This window comes from Mirounga angustirostris, unplaced genomic scaffold (assembly GCF_029215605.1).
Source record: "Mirounga angustirostris isolate CCGP_5_RB_7025 unplaced genomic scaffold, mMirAng1.0.hap1 SCAF_4, whole genome shotgun sequence".
NCBI lineage: Eukaryota > Metazoa > Chordata > Mammalia > Carnivora > Phocidae > Mirounga > Mirounga angustirostris.
Genome location: NW_026991712.1, coordinates 70,570,982 through 70,580,159, shown reverse-complemented (window position 1 = coordinate 70,580,159; position 9,178 = coordinate 70,570,982).

Sequence of the window (9,178 nt, the reverse complement as noted above, 5' to 3'; positions counted from 1 at the left end):
TGCCCATTTCCTAACTATGCGATTCAATAATTCAGTAATTGCTGATTTTTTTAGAACCTTGTCTAAAACCCAGCTAACACAAAGCTACTAAAATTTTAATGTACTAGAACTAGAGCAAATTCAGTAGCTTTGAGTCCATAGGAACCAAATAACCATCTATTTTATCTGCTTCAGATTCTCTTGCTAGAGTGTTTTTAGGCAGAAACAGGAAAGTTCTGTTAGCATTGTATATTTGCTTGGTGGATGAAGGGCAACTGAAAATCTACCTCTGTGCAGACTTATTCATTTTTATGCACACCCCAAGATGAAGCAAACAGTCCATGCATTGCAATTGTTTGCCTTTGGTGCTCTATCATTATGAAGAAGTCTGATTTATCAATGTAGATGGCCAATCGAAGAGCTTACTTTCATTCACCCACCTGGCCCCAAGAGAGGCCTCATTAATGTGGGCAATGAACAGGCCACAGACTAAACAAATGCCGACTCTCCACTGGAAGCAGAAGCAATGAGTGTTGATATTTAGTGAATATAGGAAGTTCTCCAGATAACAATTCCACTTACCTTCACAGAGTTTTCAACTCTTTCTCACCTAAGTGGCTCTTGGAAATTAAATATTCTACTTCCATTTGAGATAAGACAAGCTAAAAATTCTTAACCTAACCATTAGCTAGCACACACAAACCTGGGAATTCATGGATTAAAAAATATTGCCCCATGCTACCCAGATTTCATGTTGCTGCCTAGGAAGTCTGGTGTGTTGTGAGGGAATGTGGGAGATAAGATTCCAGTCAGATTCCAAGCAGAAAGTGACTTTTTCCAACCAGATTGGTGCTAAGTATGACATCCATCATGACGTAGTGGAGAATGATATCACCAGAGAGAAAGAAGCTGCCATGGAGGACACCGAAAGCGCCTCCAGGACAGGAGGGGCAGAGAGCTGTGGCTTCATGTGGGCACTTCCATTAACAAGTCTAGGTAGCAGCCTCCATCTCGCGGAACATTATGGTGGGAAGAGAGCCTTCAAAACAATCTGCTGAGAAAGACTCAGGACTTGACAACTGCATTTGGAATGAGTACGTAAGCAAAAATCAAAGAATTATCAGGGCTGAGGAAAAAAATTATGAGGAAAAAGGGAGTTGGCTTGGAAGAGAACAATCTGCAAACAAGGACAGGATCCAGAGAGGACGACATTGATTCCTTTTGTCACATTGCTTAAGGACTGACAACACTTCTTAGTGAGGAGGAACTGCAGATTTACATCTGATTCCCGTGTCTCCTTTACAGTTTGTTGGGTATAAATAATAAGTAGGACTACCTTTACCAGTGTGAGCATCAAAACTGTTCACCTCTTTTTTTAGTGTGGACTTGCAGCTCCACATAGCCTCATTCATAGAAAGTCTAAGTACCCCCTTGGGGAAAGCTGTCCAAGCAGGTACCATTTACATCCCAAGGGAGCCAGTCTGGGCACTTCTGGTTTCTCCCATAGCCTTCAGAGTCACTCACATTCTGCATTGTTATCCAAGAGGGTGAAGGGTGGAGAGATCCACAGAAGATTCCAGCCTCAGCCCCCAAAATACTGCCACCAGTCCTAAGCCCACAACCCTTAGGCTTTAGCTTTCATCGGATGTCACCAGATCAGCCTGCCCCTCCCACGTGGTGCCTTGTTTTGCTGGGCCTCCGGTGCCCTTCCCAAGCAGTGAACTACCACCAGGTTCCTCTAACTTTCAAACTCACTTGAGAGTCTTAGCTTCTTCCCTCCCCAGAAGGACCCTAGCTCTTCATGGAAATAGTGTCAACTCTACCCCAGAGCTCTCCTTACAGATAGGAGCTCCCCTTTGTCACACTCCTCTGTGACCTCCCTCCAAGTGAGGTGTACCTGCATGCCAACATGTGCATCTCTAAGAGGGGGTCCCTCAGCGACTCTGACACACAAGGAAGTTACCTTGGGAGACTGTCTCTACCTAACCATACAAGAAGCAGGCACAGTCAGCTTTTTAAGCTATTTGCATCAACAGACAATAACATATAAAATGACACTAAGTAAACCTATTGATTCCTCATTTCAGAGTATGGCTTCACTCGTCCTTCACAAATTATTTCATCATCTTCCTTCAAGTAATTTAATATTCAGGCACCTAGTTGAGGCTGATCCTTCCTAAGGACTATAGCTACTTTTAGTGCCCAGCATGTGGGAAGAAGAAAAATGATGAGAAACTCCTCAGGAGATTTTGCCTTGGGGAATGATATTCCTCTCTCTCAGTATGGGGGTGACTAATATGGCATGTGCCAGAGAGGGAGGTCCTGTCTGTGCGGAAGCCCAGGGAGAGCCAGTGGGCACAAAACCGATGATCCTTCCAAAAAGGCAAAAGGGAATGATAAAGAAGAGAAGACTGCCCAACACAGTCCCCTTCCAAAAGCCTAGGGCTCTTGGGCACTGGTGGTATGAAGTGCCTCCTTCATCCATGGACATGCAGACCTGCCAACCATCACGAAGAAAGCACAGAACCATAAGGAGGGTCCATTCCAATCTTATGACAGAGTTAATACGTGTCATTAACAAGGTAAGGCAATGAAACACCAGACAGTTACAGTTCTTCGGTCTTTATATCGTACTCAGTGTCATGAAAGCTTCTGTTTGCTATTTTGTCATCAGACTATTAAAGGTTAGAGAAAACCTACCTCTCAATGTTTTGACCAAGAAATGAAAGACTGGAACTGGATATCAATCCTCTTGAATATGAAATGAGATCTGGGGAGATCTATGCAGTCTTGGATACGCTGAGAGGCTAAATGCAGAGGTGTACACATTGCAAAGTCTCCAGAAAGAGTGCAAGATGGGTGGGCAAGCTGAGGTTGCCAGGCAGCCTACCCACTGACACTCCACAAAAGTGGGGATTGCTCTGACCCATTCTTCACTATATCCCCATCACCTCGCACAATGCCTGGGACTTATAAAACTGCACAATCAACAGTGGTTGCACAAGTGAATACATCTTTTATACATGATTAAGACAACTATATGGTAAAAGGGCTTCTCTAAGGTCTTAGACATTCCTATAAGTGATGGAGTAGTAACAGCAAACACTTGATTTAGATGCTCCCATGAGAGTTACAGCATTAAAAACGAACAACGTAAGATTTAAATCTTGAGATCCAAAGGTGAAGAAACTGATACCAATGTGATTAAGTACATGACTCTAGGTCACACGTCACTCGCAGGAGGACTCCGACGCAGAATTCAAATCAAGGAGTCTGGCTCCAGTCTATGCCTGGAACCCTCTAGAACACCAGCCCATGTGACCACCTGACACGAGGTGAGCACATAAATGGGAGTCAGTCAAAAACTTTGCCCAGTGAATGGTGTGAGGAATACCACTTTGAATCATCTAAGGTACTGACCTGTATTTATTACAGCCATTACTTTACTGTGGGTCTGGCTTCACTGAAATTCTTTGCTCCTTTTGTGACGTCTTCACCTCCTTTCATTCGTGCACCTGCCCCAGGTGCGTGCTCTTACTATATGTCACTTTCCACGTGCAGGCCCTGGTTTCCCTCCATTTGTCTATATGTTGGGGCTTTCTTTCCGCACATCAGCTGGAAGACATGGGTCATAGCTTCCTATTCCTGATTCTCCCACCTCACACAGTAACAGTGGGGACTAGTGCTGTTGAGGCAAGTCTGCTTTGTTAAGAGCATTGTGCAATGCATTGGAAAGATTCCAAAGGAAATAAAAAATACAAATAATTCATCAGATGCAGAGGTTTGACCATAGGTACTGGACACATTTTTTTTTTTCCTTTCTGGTCAAAAAAAGGAAAGAAAGTTTCCTTTGGCTGAATCAGAGGACAGAATTAATAAACTCCAGAAATCAATTATGTCATCCTCTCAATAGTTTTTAAAAGTGATTTAGAAAGAAAGAAAGAAAAAAGTCTCTTCTGGACTCAATATTTTCTGCCTCCTTTGAACTAATTCCTATGGTATAGAGATTACAATGAGAAAAAAATATATTTAATACAAATGTGTGAGAATGTAAAAATACAGACCAATTGTTAGTAAGCCAGAAGAAAGAAAACTTCTCCAAGGGTAGTACTGAAAATATGTATCATCCTGCCAAAGATGTGTAAGTTAGCAACAATGTATCCTATAGTCTCAAGGAGGCTCTGAGAATAGAGCAATGCAAGACTGGAACCCAAGGGTCAGAACTGCAGTGAGAAATAATAGGTGTAATCAATGTCCATAAGATGTTTTCAAATATGTGGTTTTGTGCAAGGACTAGCAGTAATAATGGTCCTAACCTAGGTGTGATGTACCATCCCTTGGAGCTAACTGTTCACCTGCTTCTTGTCCCACACAACAGAGTACCACTTAGGATGTTTTCTCACATTTACATAAATGAGAAAATCACCTCCTTGGGGCTCTGAAGTATTAATTTCTCTTCCTGGGAAGACCCATCTCCCCACAAGAACTATATTTACATTTGCTTTGTGGGGACTTAGAAAATAAAAACCTGTGGAGTTATAGGCTTCTCTTAACTAGTCTCTGTTTTTCCCAGACTGCTTCACATTTCTGGTTATGGGTGAAGGCTGAGCTTGGCCATCTTGACTACTGAGCCTAAGAGCAGAGGCAAGTTCCTTTCTGCAAAGCCATCATAAAACACTCCCCTATATTTGCATGTGAATTTTTTTAATAATGCCTCAAATATATTTATTGGATATTTGGAACCACTTCATATGAAAATAATTTCTAAGTATGAGTAGAAAAAAGGGGAAAGAAGGCGCATATATTATAGGAGTTTTTTTGTATGAAGATCATTTCATTCAAATGAGATTTGTTCAAAAAAGTATTCATAAGGAAATTTATTTAATATGACTGAAATTTCAAGGGCTCAATTTTCATCTCAGTCTTATGCTACAATAATACTGTAGATCTCTTTTATGCCATAAAGAAGCATCGTTATGTTATAAAAGATAAAATGTTTTTCATGCAACATATAGACTTTAATCTGCATTTTAAGAAAATCCCTTTGGGCCAGATTCTAATACAATTTCACAGGAAAATTCCTATTGAGGCTGACTGAATTCCAATATAATTTGAAAGCGATTAAGGTTTATCAAAGGAATTATGCAGTAGAGTTATTCTGGAAATGAATCAGGCCCAAAGGCAGTAAAACAAGCATATTAGGTCTTTGGAGCAGCTCTAAGAAATTTCTTAAGTTCTATTGACTCACTAAAACTATAGTGTTCCAGTGGAGGGAGGGAGGACAAAAGCCTTATAAGGCAGTTTATACAGAGTCATTGAAAAGTTTCTTAGAACTTGATAATGTCATTTCCAAATGGGCATTCCTGTACAACCTGAAGTATAACACTTCTGGTATGCTTTAATAAAACATAATCTAAGCCTGATACAACACAAAATTTCCAATTTAAAATCCTTTCTTCTGTGTTGTTTTTATCTTTCTTAAAAATGTCTGAAGGGTCTTATTTCACCACCTCACTACCTCAGTGAGTGCCAGTTAAGAGTTTCACACAAAAGTAACACTGGAAACAACTCTAAACAAAGGAAGGGAACATAGAAAGGAAGGAAAGAATGTTTCCCTGTGCATATCCTCAGGGGTCACATTACATCATCAGTGTACAATACCTCATCTTTTCCATAACGTTCTACACTATTAATTAAATTTAATTAATTAAATATATGTTGCTTTTTATCACAGGAATATTTGCTATATCAATATGCTCTAAAAAAGTGAATAGATTCTAAGGAAAATGAGATTTATCGGGAGTCTATTTATGCACATGCCACTTTAGGATTAAGTTTGTAGAGTTAACTTGAAAATCATCAGCACATGTTAGCTAATTGCTTTTAATTAGTTGGTTAAATAGAGAAATAAGATCTCAGGGTAATTAATTCCATAAGTTAGTGACTAGTATTATGTCAAGGTCATTTTCATTTTAAGAAATTTTACCAAAAACTACAAGTTTACCCTCAATCACAATGATGATATTTGACACAAAATTCTGGAAAATATGCTCACTCAAGTGAAAATTCCAAAAGGGAAATGATAGCCAGACATTTCAAGTTAATACACTATCTTAAATGAGAGAAAATTAAATCCAGAATGACAACATGTAGAGCTTCACAGACCTGCTCCCCAGCAAAACAACCATGACTGATAGAATTGAAAAAAAAAACAAAAAAAAAAAAACAGAAGAAATTTAAAAGTCTGAAAATTTTTCTAAGGACACACAGCAAAAGAAGAAACATTTATTCAAGAAAATCTCCTAAATCTCAGTAAGAACAGGAAGAGTATTTGGAATCTGAGCCATAAACCTACTCCTTCCCTTCCCCTACTCCAGGCTTATAGCACAATTAAATCTCCACTTTTGGTGGGGATGACCGAGAAGATGGGCCTCACCTCAATTCCCAATCAAGGGATACTAAACAGGCTACAGTGGCTGAGCCCCTGAGGACTACAGCCAAAGAGCTCACAGATCCCTTTCGTCCACAGCCCCCACTCATAGAGCAGAGGTTCTACACCAGATACAGCAAGCTGAGAATACTGGGGTCTTGATCACCTTAGCTCCAGCTCACTCATACAGCGGTAGTTCCATCCTGGGAGAGGCAAGCCACAAAGATCCGAGGCTATTGCCCCTACCCAGAGACCTATTTGCAAAGCAGGAGTGTCACTTGCATAAGAAGCAAGCCACTGACCCCACCCTAAGCTGAAGAGCTGTGACTTAAAGATTTTGCCTCGGGCAAGAGGCAGTTGGTAAGAGCAAAGAGCACCAAAACTTCTCCAAAGAATTAACTTTACTCATAACAGAGTGTGGGGAAGTTCAAGCCTGAGGTTGCTCTGGAAAACAATGGAGATTTTGGTGGCAAGTAATTAAGAGGAGAATATTAACTGTATGAAGGTAACAAGTTAAATCACTAGCTAGTTTATCAGACAGAATCACGGAAAGAGACAGCCAAGAACCCTCCTAGGATCAGAACAAATCTCACAGCTGGCCTCAAAACCATTCTAGCAAAGGGGTCCAAATTTAATTGAACCAGATGTGGAGCAATTTATGCCCCAGGGCATTGTCAAAAACAATGAAGCAACCAGCCAGGAAGTAGTGGACATAAGAGCTAGGGTGTTTGTGAGGCAAAGAGCTTAGCAGAGAAATCGAGGAAAGAGACCACCCAAGAGAGTCCTGTTACATCACTGTCGTCCCAGGATGACTGTGCACATGCCCAGAATTGCAGTTCTCTGAGAAGCTACATCATAGGCTTCACAGTGCATAGAGTAATAGATGTGATAAAAAAAAAAAAAAGTCAAGTCATTAAACAAGTAAACAAAGCAAACAACAAAAACAAGCGGCGGGGGGAATGGGGAGAAAGGGGAGAAAATGAGCACAGGATCAGAGAAATATGGGACAGTATCAAGTGTCCTAACAAGGGGTGCCTGGGTGGCTCAGTTGGTTAAGTGTCTGCCTTTGGCTCAGGTCATGATCTCAGAGTCCTGGGATCGAGCCCTGTATCAGGCTCCCTGCTCAGTGGGGAGTCTGTTTCTCCCTCTACCCCTCCCCCCTGCTCTGGTGCTCTCTCTCTCTCTCTCTCAAATAAATAAAATCTTAAAAAAGAAAAATGTCCTAATATTTGCATAACAGGAGTACCAGAAGGAGAAGAGAGAAGCAGGAAAAAAAATATTGAAAGAAGGAATGACCAAAAACATCCCAAATTTGATGAAACATTAATCTACATATCTAAGAAGCACAAAAAACTCTAAGTAGGATAAACACAAACAGATCTACACCCAGACACATCATAGTAAGAATGCGTAAGAGAGGGCAGGTAACAGGAAGGGCAGGGAAAAAAAAGAAGAATTTGATAGCAGCAACATAAAAATGATTTGTCATGTAGAAGGAAACCCCATTAAGTTTAATGGCTGACATCTGGGACACCTGGGTGGCTCAGTTGGTTAAGCGTCTGCCTTCGGCTCAGGTCATGATCCCAGGGTCCTGGGATCAAGTTCCACATCAGGCTCCCTGCTCAGCAAGGAGCCTGCTTCTCCCTCTGCCTGCCACTCCCCCTGCTTGTGCTCTCTCTCTCTCCCTAATAAATATATAAAATCTTTAAAAAAGAAGTTTAATGGCTGACATCTCATGAGAAACAATGGAAACAGTGGAGGCCAAAAGGCAGCGAGATATCATACTCAAAGTGCTAAAAGAAAAAAAAACTGTTAATCAAGAATCTTATATACAACAAACTATCTTTCACACATAAAGGTAAAATAAATATATTCCCACATAAACAAAAAGAATCTGTTGCTAGTAGACTTGCCTTACATGAAAACCTTCAGTTTGAAACCAAGTGACCCCAGACAGCAATATGAATCCATACCAGAAACCAAAGAGCACTGGTAAAAGTAATTATGTAATTATAAAAGACAGTATAAGTGCATATTTCTTCCATTTCTTATTTAAAAAGCAGCTGTATAAAACAGTATTATATAATTGCACTATTAGGCTTATGACATACAGAAATGTAACATATTTGACAATAATAACATAGGAGGTAGGTGAAAACAAAGTAAGAAAATGGAGTAAGAAAATTACACAGAGGGCAATGTGAATCCACAGGGCCAAATAAAGAACGAGAAATGATAAATAAGAAGGCTAACTTTATAAGAAATTCTATAAATAAGAAATTCTACTTGTCCTTTCTTTGCTTCGCTTAATAGACAAACAATTCTATAAAGTAATAATTATAACAATATATTGTTGGATTTGTAGGATATATATATGTAATATATAAAACAGTAATAGCACAAAAAGGAAGAAGAGTGAATAGAGAAATATAAAGGTAATATTTCTGATCTCACTGTGATCAAGTTAGTATAAATCTGAAGTAGATTCTGATGAATTACATGTATATGGTAAGCTCTATGGGGCACCCCAGTGGCTCAGTTGGTTAAGTATACGAGTCTTGGTTTTGGCTTAGGTCGTGACTCAGGGTCATGGAACTGAGCTCCATGTCAGGCTCCAAGTTCAGCATGGAATCTGCTTGGGATTCTTGCCCTCCCTCTCCCTTTGCCCCTCCCCCTGCTCATGCTCTCTAAATAAATAAATACATAAACTTAAAAATATATATATATATGGTAAGCTCTAGAGCAGCCACTAAGAAAATAAAGTCCAAA